The 9996-nt window shown below is 50.1% G+C and overlaps 1 long non-coding RNA gene across 1 annotated transcript; it reads right to left on the bottom strand.

Moving 5' to 3' along the window:
- Positions 1-3192: 3192 nt before the first annotated feature.
- Positions 3193-5489, bottom strand: LOC150017251 (uncharacterized). Its single transcript, XR_016510101.1, has 3 exons — positions 5419-5489; positions 4944-5036; positions 3193-3232 (listed from the first exon to the last, which is right to left on the bottom strand). It is a non-coding gene; the product is annotated as an uncharacterized LOC150017251 (long non-coding RNA).
- Between the last annotated feature and the right edge of the window lie 4507 nt (positions 5490-9996).

Here is a 9996-nt window from a genome sequence, read left to right as displayed (position 1 = left end):
AAATGAACAGGGTCCTGATGTGCACAGCTATGTGGGTGAGTCTCAAACCCTGCTCAACAAGGAAGGCAGACACCGAAGAACGCACACCGTGTGCGTCTGGTTACATGGCGTTCTAGAAACGGCCAGACCAGCCTGTGATGTCGGAAGTCCGATCGGCAGCTGCCTCTGGCGAGAGGGGCATTGAGCAAGGGCCTGAGCAAATCAGGGGGCTGATCAAAACGTTTTGTATTTTATTTAATGACGTGGCCACATGGTTGTACCTATTTATGTATTTGTCAAAATGTATTGAACTGTAATAAAAATAGGTGCCTTTTGGTGCCTGTAAATTATATTTTAAAAAGTTAATGAAAAAATTTTTTTTTGCATTTCCAATTTTGGTCAGAGTGCACCTCTTCAAGTTGGCCACTGCTCTTCCATGTTCCCATCATTCCTGGAGCACTTCCTCACTTTCTGGCAAAAGATGTTCTAGGTACACCTCATGTTTTCCTATCCCACCCCTGGAATCAGGCACTTCTCTAAGGAACCCTTGTTCCTTTGGACGGAGAGCGATATTTAGAAACCAAGATCTGGGTGCTAAGTGTGCTCATCACTACTGGGCTTCGATGTGTTCTTTTCATGAGCATACACAAACACATGTTTGCATTGATAGTCCTATATGTCTCTACGTGTTCAAAACCAGGAGGTCAAACTGATACTTCCAATTCGAATCCAATCTGTTTCAAGCCAGACCTTCCCTCTTGAAGTTCTGAGAGCCCTGAATCTGATGACTTCATTAGCGGTCTCCCCTCTATGTGACATCTGCTATGAGGTCCCCACTCTGAACATAAATTAGGGTTCTCCTAGCCAGACAGCCACTTCAAAGTACCCTACAGTTTCTTGAGTTTCTTTTACCCGAAGATTCATTCTATGCTATTAACTTCTATGTTGGTGAGGGGGATTTTTGTTTGCAAATCACATCTCCAATTCTGAATAACTTGAGCAAAGGGAGCATTTAGTGGAAGACCAAGTGGCTCACAGAATCTACAGGAATGCTGGGGAATCAAAACTGGGAAGAATAAGGATCCCTAGATCCCTAACAGCCTTCTTAGGGCGGCGCCACGGGATGGGCCAGCTGCCAGTGTTCTCTGTGGTACGTGCCTCCCTCCACAGGTGCATGCCCAGGTGGGGGTCTGACGGCCTACCTTGGGTCATGTACCCATTTCTCTGCTGGATGAGTCAGGGCACCGTGGCTGGTCACCCACCAAGACTGTGTCATGGAAGCGGGGCATGGCCGATGGAAGGAGGAGCGGGGTCCTTGATGGGTAAAATAGCAGATGCCCACGAAGGAAACCCTTCCACTTCCTGTTCCTGGGGCCTGGGGTGCCCTTTGACCCCTGGCTTAGTTCCTACTTTCAGGCTTTCTTTCAAATGTCATTTCCTCCGAAGGGCCTCCCTCAATGGCCTGACCTGAAGTCGGTCTCCTACGAGATCCCTCTTTGACAGCGCTCTGTTTCCTCAGCTCGAATGATCACCCCCCCTGCCTTGTTCTTCATCGCTCTCCAGGGCAGCCGCCCCGGCAAGGGTGTGAGCTCCTGTGCTCTCTGTCCCTCTGGTTGCTCTATGTACCCCGAACCCAGGACCACACGCATGCACGGCCAGTGCCCGACGCATCTCTGCTCAATACGTGAGCCGTGAGTGGCCAGCCTCGCGTCCCTGGCCTCCTACCCAGGCAGGTGTGACCCCCGTGGCCACGCCTTTCCAACTGCATCCTCTCTACTGAAGGGACAGAGACAGGCCTGCCACAAGAACGGGCCGACCAAACGCTGCCCCTCAAGGAAATGCGCATTAATAATCTAAAAGGGAGTAACATGGCGGAGCGTAGCCGCAAGGGTTAAACCAAGACTGGCAGGAGAAGCCAGTTAAACTTCTTTCTTCTTCTTCTTTTTCTTCTTCCTTTTTTTTTTTTTTGCAGGAGGCCGGAGCTTGCAGGCTGCAGAGCTATGTGCAGGGCCGGGGCTGAGCTTCGAAAAGCAACCAGAGAGGCTTGCTGACGAAAGGCTGGGATCCCGGTGTCGCTTTTGTTTCCACCCAAGTCTGTGGCCACCGACAGCCTTTTTTCCCACCGAGGGTGGATAATAAGCCCCCTTCTCAGGAATCGAAATGCTCTTATACATTTTAATGTGACCTTAGCGAGCGCTTTTCAGAAATCACAGGCCCATCTGAGCACACTTGAGGTTGAATCCAGCTAATGGTATTCACTTCATCTTTAGATGCAAAATTGGAAGATAAAAAGACCTTGATGTGGAAAGAGGGGAGTAGGGGGTGGGTGAGTTGGGGGGGGGCAGGAGGAGGGGCACGTAGATTAGAGATACTGCTTAAAAATCTCCTGATTGCTCCTGACAACGAAATGTCTCCTCTTTCTTAATCCCACTCGGGCTCAGAGACGTCCGGATGCCTTTATTTTTCATGATAGAATCTTTTTATTCTCGGACCAGGGAAATTTGAATGGTGCCGCATATGTGGTCAGGAGAAACATTGACCTTTAGCAAATCTTATTTAAAAAAAAATCAGATGGAACAGTTATTGCAATATTCCGGCCTGGTAAGATGAAAGGCAGAAGGGGAGAGAGAGGGGGAAAGAGAGACAGGGAGAGCGTTTTTCCTGGGTAATCAGACACGGGTGAAATTTATTGAGAAGCTGTGTTTCCTTTAAGTGACTTGCAATGGTCTTTCTGAATTATGAGGAACTGGTTGGGGACGTGGCCCCCTTCGGAGGCCGTCTTAAGATCGCAGCGAAGTCTTCTAAAACGGCCTGAAACTTAGTTCCTTTCCGTCGCTCCTGGGCTAAGACGCGGTTCTCATCCAGGTGGTCAATTCGTTCAGGGCCAGAGGTGTGGAGAGATTTGGGGGGGTGGGGGCGCACGGGGCGTGGTCAGGAAAGAAGCTGGGAAGGAACCCCCGCCACACACATAAAACACACGTCCCCCCGAGACAGGCTCATTTCCAGTTTTGACGTGCCTGCCATCTGTCAAGACCCCGCGGATGCTTCCCGACCGCTGGGCCCGCCGTCTCCAGGACAGAGGGGCCCGCTGGGCAATCCATCACTGTGCACACCTGGTCTGCCCACAGGAGACAGCGGGTGGGGAGGGGCTGGCTGAGCTGGTGGGGGCGCGGGGCTCACGGATGGCAGGGGCGGGGCCCCCCGGCTGACGCATGAGGATCCAGACAGGACCTCAGGCCTCCGGCGCAGCCATCTAAGGGGTGTATATAATTTATCAACGCGGAAAGGGTGACAGATTGGGATGGTCTGGCCTTTTGGCTTGGCAGCTTCTGTCTGTATTCATAGAATTGGACGCTTGGGCCTTCGGGCCACAGCATTCTGACTTTCAAATCGGGCATGCTGACTCAGGTACAGGTGCCGAATGGGATTATTATTATGATTAAAAAAAATTGTTTTTTTTTTAAAGATATGAGGATCTTGTTTGCTCCCACTCCTGTGAACCTTAAGTTGCTTTGGGGAAGCAGTTCTTTCCAAGAGCGCCGGCCCTTTGTGTTTCTTCATAAAGCCCATCCCTGTAAAAGGGAAATTCTGAAGTCCGGTTCCAGGTCCTTGTTTGGAAAGGAAGTGACAGTCAGGGCCACTGGGTCCACGATGCCGAAGGCCGATGATGACAAGACCCCTTGAAACCAAAACGTAACACCTCCTCACCTTGTATTAGCGGAGACGTACGCAGGGAAATCTATAGTCCTGGTCTGCCCGTAGCCTGGACTTCAGTCATTCTCAAGGAAATGCCAGATAAAGAGACGCTTTTGCCGGAAACTCTTGGGGACTGAATGTCTGTGAGATGAATGGACTGAGTGGAGTCCGTGGGGAGTGAGGGTCTTGCTGGGACGGGGGCACTGCAAACAATGTGGCAAATGGGAGAATGGGTGACTTTCTGAATGAGGGAATAAGCGGGCCACTGAATTTGGGACTGAGGGGAGGTGAGCCGGGCAGGTGTGAAGTGATTCCGTGAGTGCCGGGCGACTGTCCCCAGGCCGTGGAGAAGCCTGTAGGGATGTGCCTTCCTCCTGGGGAGGCCTCAGCGTCTCAGAGGGCCGTTTCCTATAGGGGGTCTGTGTGCTGGACCCAGCCCAAGGCACGGCGGCCTGACTCCAAATTGCATAACTGCTCCTCTGCTCTGGAGGGCTCCTCTGTCCCCACTGCAGCCATTGTCCTCAGGGCTTGGCCCTGGTGGGAAGAAAGGCTGGCTCTCTGCCTGAAAAGCACACCTGTAGAACTCACCGCCTGGCTTGTCGCTGGGAATCCTCTAGATAAACGAGAGGACCCGCCCCTGCCCTCGGGGGCCTGTGAGCTCTCTTTCCATTGCGCGGGAAGCCCAAGGGGAGCTGGCACTGTCCCCCAGCCTTGTCCTGACCGGCCCTCAGACAGGCAATTTTGGACACGCCGAGGTTGGGGAGGGGCATTTGGTCAACACCTTGGGCCCGGGGCCAGCTCGTCTGAAGAGGTTTTTGTGTTTGGGTGCTCCTCCTGCCGGGGGCTGCAGAGACACTGGCCTGACCCCCCTGGTGAGGTGGGGTGCAGGGTGGGGCAGAGTGGGGGCAGAATGGACAGAGCCAGCCTCCACCCGCCTCAGCGAGGCCCACTCACGGCTTTCTTGGGCACGGGGGACTCCTCTTAGGAGTGATAACGAGAGAGAAGCCGCCTGTGTTGAGCACCTACTGTGTGCCAGGCACATACACAAGCGGTGACTCATTCTAGCCAAGGATTTCAGTAACATTCAAAAGGTGAGTGGGCTGGGGGTGGAATGAGGGCTCTCCGTCTGCCAGGCCTGTGCCCCCCGCCCCCCTGCTTCTCCTGCAGGCGGGGCCACAGGTGCAGGGAAGGACCCAGGAGCCAAGGTTCTTCCCAGGGGCCGGAGGGATAGGGGTGCTCCTTGAAAGGAAAGAAACAGCTCCACTGACCTCGGAGGGAGATGCACGTCCCCAGAGCAGGAAGGTGCGCTAGAGGCTCCCGTGTCTCTCGGCCACGCCCAGACGCTGGTCACTCCCAGTCTCCTGGGACCAAGGAATCAATAACCTTCCAAAAGCCTCGCCTGCTTCCCCTGCAGTCACTGCTGGTGAAATAATGATCCCCGAGGACTTCACTTATCACCAGTTCTTACGACTTCACAGGGGCTCATTATTATTATGGCGAAGTACCCATAACATAATATTTGTCATTTTGGCCATTCCTAAGAATACGGTTTAGTACTCATGCATTTACGCTGTTGCATGCTCTTACCACTACCTGTGCCCCAAACCTCATCACCCTCAAGGGAACCTTGGTTCCCATGACCAGTAACTGCCCGCCCCTCTCTCCCAGCCGCAGGTCTGATTCTTATTTAGAAAAGAGTTTCTTCCCTCTCTGTTTATTTTCAAGTAAACACATCCTACCCACCTGGGCTCAGGAAGCTGCATAGATTCTTCTGGTCTCTGGAACCTAATTAGGGAAAAGGGAAAACTACTGAACAAGGCTTCCAAATGAAAGAAACCTGCTTGGATGGCAGTTACCTTCCTCCCAGGGGTGGGGCCGGCCCCAGGTGATGGAAACCTGGACGGAGCTTTGTTTTTGAAGCGTCTGCGCTGGGCTTGGCCTCCCGGCTGTCCGCGACGAGGCCAGGACTGCCTGCCGCCCTTCACCATGCAGACCGTGAACGATTTTCGTTGGCTCTCTGTTCCGGTCGCCTTGTAGGCCCAGTAAGTAACCGGCCTCTCGCCTCCACCGTGAGCTGGGTGCAGCTGTTTCGGGGGGCAGTTCTGTGGGGTAGGGGAGTGTGTCGTTTTTGATCCCAGCTGCAAATGAAGAAGAAGAAAAAAAAGACAGAAAACACCAGATCTCTGGACTCAGATGTCAATAAAGGGGGAACAAAAGTCCTTGGGACGCTGGAGTCAGAACTGTATTTAAGCTTACAACTTTCTAGCTGTGTGACCTTGGACAGGCACGTCAAGCCTTTGAGACTCCCTTTCCAGCCTGGCAGAAGGGAACTGGAGTGTCTCCTTCTACATGGCGTCACGGCCTTCTGTGCTCTCTGTCCATCCGAAAACCCCTATTCAGCCTGCGAAACCCCGCTCACCTAGCCCCTCCTCCGTGCGGCGGACTCAGAGGAGCCCAGAAGTTAACCGCTCTCACCTTTGTTCTAGTTCCATACCTCGCCCGGTTTTCTGCATTAGCACCACCCTCTTCTGTGTTTTATATTTTCGCTCCTCTGATAGGCTGAGCCCCACCAGGGTGGGGACTTTGCCGACTCATTCTTGTGTTCAGGACACAAAACATGCTTGATACATGCGGGGCCCTCCTTCCAGTCTGGTGACCCCGCTGCTGGGGTGCGTGAGAAGGGCACCGGAGTGTCACCGGGCAGGGGCCACGGGGCAGACGGAGAGCCTCCCCTCCCCCATGTGCACTGGCTGCCCCAAGGAGGCGCCTGGAGTCTCACTCTTTGGGGGACCTTGGAGGGAAGGCCCAGGGTCTTTCCGTGAGCAGAAGGGACACTGCTGGTGCTGGGGCCCGTCTTCTCCCAGAATTTGGGGAGGCTGCCCAGGGCCACCTGAGCAGGCCGGGCCAGTTCAGCCCTGGGGGCTGGCTCCCACGGTCTGGTCCTGCTACTTTCTCACTCCTGTGTGGTACCTGGCTCGGCCCAACCTCTTGGATCTGTTTGTAAAAAATAATTATTTGCTTAAAATGTGTGAAGTGCTCCTATAATTTAAATTTTAAGCGAGGGATCTTCAACCTCTAATCACTTTGCAACTGAAGTGCTTTTCACCAAATGTGAAGTGTTGTGGGGTTGGAGATGATTATGTGTGGGTTAGAGAGAGAGGAGGGCAGGTAGGGAAAGGGTCACAGAGAAAGCAACAGGACAACTTGAAACCAAGTTGGGAAAATGCTCGTGGGCGACATGCAGGCCTTTGGCAGACCTTGCTGAGAGGTGAGAACGAGGCTCCAGCCCTGTGTGATTCAAATGCACATATGTGGGTTTTTTCCACGTTGATGCAGATTCTAAACATCTTGTTAGATTTTGCCTAGGCCCCTGCGTGCTCTGCCCCCAGGGTCGCCCAGCGCCAGCCGGGAACAGGCTGGCAGCTGCCCTGGAGGGGGAGGGGAGCTGATGAGTGAAGAGCCAGAATGGGAGCTTGGTTTGCAGGACTCCAGAGCTGAGGTTCCGGGAGGGGCCGGCTCCAGCACCGTGGACCAGGGCAGGGTGTGTGCGTGTGTGTGCGTGTGTGTGCGTGGGCGTGGGCTGGGGAGTTGCACACACCTGGCTGCAGCCGGCGAGGCCAGGCGTGGCTGCGAAACACGAGAACCCCTCCATGGCTGCAGGGCACTGTGGAACCTGGGAGCTCCCAGCTGCAGGGGCCCCAAGATGGGGACAGGGTCAGGCAGAGGGGGGCGGGGGGGCTGCCCCCGGCTGCCACCCAGTCTCCCGGCCATTTTCTTCTTTCCCTCTGCAGAGTCGTGCCCGAAGAGCAAGAGAGACAAATGCACAGGCCTGACTTCCAGTTTCTCTTCTGCTACTTTCCTGCAAGTTCATGGCTGTGATGACTTCAGTGACACGGAATGTGCTTTCTTGCCACTGTGACTGTCACACCAGCAGTTACAGGCACTGTAGCGTCCGCACTAGAGATGACAACAGACATCTTTAATTTTTTAAACCATCTACTATAAAATAATACTTTCTCTGCTCCATAAAAATGCCAGGGCCTTAGAGTTTAACTTCATCTACTACTTTTCCGTTATAATTTTCATGCATTTTATTATCTATTCCATATCCTACATGCTGTTATTGTTTTTATACAGTTGATCATTTTTTCCATTTATCTGAACATTTAACTTTCTGTCTTTCTTTTTTTCCTACATTTTTAAGCTTCTCTCTGAAGAGTACCTTTCAGTATTTCTTTTCTGTGGGTCTGCCGTGTGAATTTTCTCAGCCTGAAAACATAGTCCTGACAATCTGAAAATGTCTTTCTTTTATCTTTATCATTGAAGTATAGTTTTGAAGAGAAATTCTAGATTGGCAAATTTTGTATCCAGAATTTGGTAGATAGCATTCTGTTGTCTTCTGGTTTTATTGTTTCTGTTGAGAAGTCAGATGTCAGTATTATTGCTCTTTGGAAGATATTACTTCTTTTGTTTTTTTCTCTCTTTCTCTTTGATTTTAAGATTTTCTCCTTGTCTTTGGTTTTCAGTAGCTTTAGTATAATGTGCCTAGGTGTGGTTTCCTTTGTATTTAGTTTGCTCTGAGGTTCATTGTGCTTCTTGAATCTTTCTACATATAATTTATTACTTTTGAAAAATTCTCAGCCATTCTGTCTTTGGATACTGCTTCTGCCTTGCAGTTTCTCTGGTCTTTCTGTGACTTCCGTTTCATAGACATCAGCCCTTTCTGCAGTATTTCATGTGTCTCTTACCCTTTTCTCTGTCCTCATGCTTATCCGTGCATCAGTCTAGATATTTTCTTCTGACACGCCTTTCAGTTGACTGATGGTTTCTCCAGCTGCATCTTTTGTTATTAAACCTATGCGCTGAGTTTTTAATTTTAGTTTTTCAGTCTAGAATTTACATTTGATTTTTCTTTTATGGTTTTTGGTTCTCTGATGTAATTCTCAATCTTTTATTTCCTTGAGCACAGTAAGCTTTTTTTTGAAGTCCTAGTCTGATACCTCCATGATCTGGGACTCCTGGGAGAATTTTTTATAGTAGGTCATGTCTCTTTGTTTGCAGCCGTATTATTCTGTTGCCTTGTGTGGCTGGTTTCCTAACTGAGTTCTGGAAACATTGTAGAGATAAACTGGGGACTGGTCTCGTGTTTGACTCTGGCCCAGGCTACTAGAAATGCCAGATTTCCTTAATCCAATTAGGAGAGGAGAAGTTTTCAGCAGGGTTTAAATCCCTCTGAAGGACAATATATGTGTTGTTTGCCCTTACTCCTAGATCAAATTTGACTGGTCTTTTTAACGGACTCTCGAAAGACACACATTCTCTTTAGAGTCAGTTAAAAACCAAAACCCAATCAATTTCTCCATGAAAGACTAGAACGAAGACGAGAACCACAGGGAACAAGAACTGGATCCGTACCACTTTTCGTCCTGGTAGTTCACTAAATCCCCCTTAATAATAGTCCTTGAACCTTAATTTGTGTTCCTCTAGTTCTATAAATTCGTCAGATGTCAGCCTCTCAGTCTCCTTTTCCGGAATCAGCGGCCCCTTTAGGGTAAAAAACAAAACAAAAACACAGCAAAAACCTTTCCAAAACTGGGCCTGTCTCACGGAGTTTTCTTCTCCTGGATCTTGGCTCTCGAATTCTTCACTCTTTTGATAACCCTCCAATACCTTCAGGCATTTCATTTTTAATTTAAAAGTTTATTGAGATTTTCTAGGTTTTAAGTGAGCGAGTTGGTCCTAGTCTCCCTTGCCAGAAATGTGGCAATCTGGTACAACTAACTCTCGATTAGTTGATATCTGAGAAAATTAAAGATATTTGCATTCCATGACCCAGAAATTCCCCACCTAAGAGTTTTTGCCTCAGAGAGAAATGTTTGCAGATGTAAGCAGTTTTTATGATAGCAATGCCAACCAGTAGGAGAATGGAGAAATCAGTTGTGGCATAATCTTGCAAAAAACACAGCAGTGAAAATTAGTGAACTAGAGTCACACGTATCGAAATGAGCAAACCTCACGAACGCCATATTGAGGTATGCAGAAAAGTGTGTGTGTGACTGTAAACCTACTTTTGCCCACCCCATACTGTGATTCCTGAGTCTTGGACTTATATCTCCCGTCTGTTCTGGAAAGTTCTCAGCTGTTATTGCTCCAACTATTGCTTTTGCCTTCTCTTCTGAACCTCAGGTCGGACATATGTTAATGGTTCTCATCCTTGTCTCCACAGAGTTTCCATTTTCCTCTCTATTTTCAGTGTCCTTGTCTCTGCATCTGCATGTTGGTTCTTTAATCAGACTCTTCGTAGGCTCACAAGTTTTAGTT

Source organism: Furipterus horrens, unplaced genomic scaffold (genome assembly GCF_987537825.1).
Source record: "Furipterus horrens unplaced genomic scaffold, mFurHor1.1.pri manual_scaffold_3, whole genome shotgun sequence".
Lineage (NCBI taxonomy): Eukaryota > Metazoa > Chordata > Mammalia > Chiroptera > Furipteridae > Furipterus > Furipterus horrens.
Note: the sequence above shows the minus strand (reverse complement) of the source record. Positions and strands in the feature narration are given on the sequence as shown.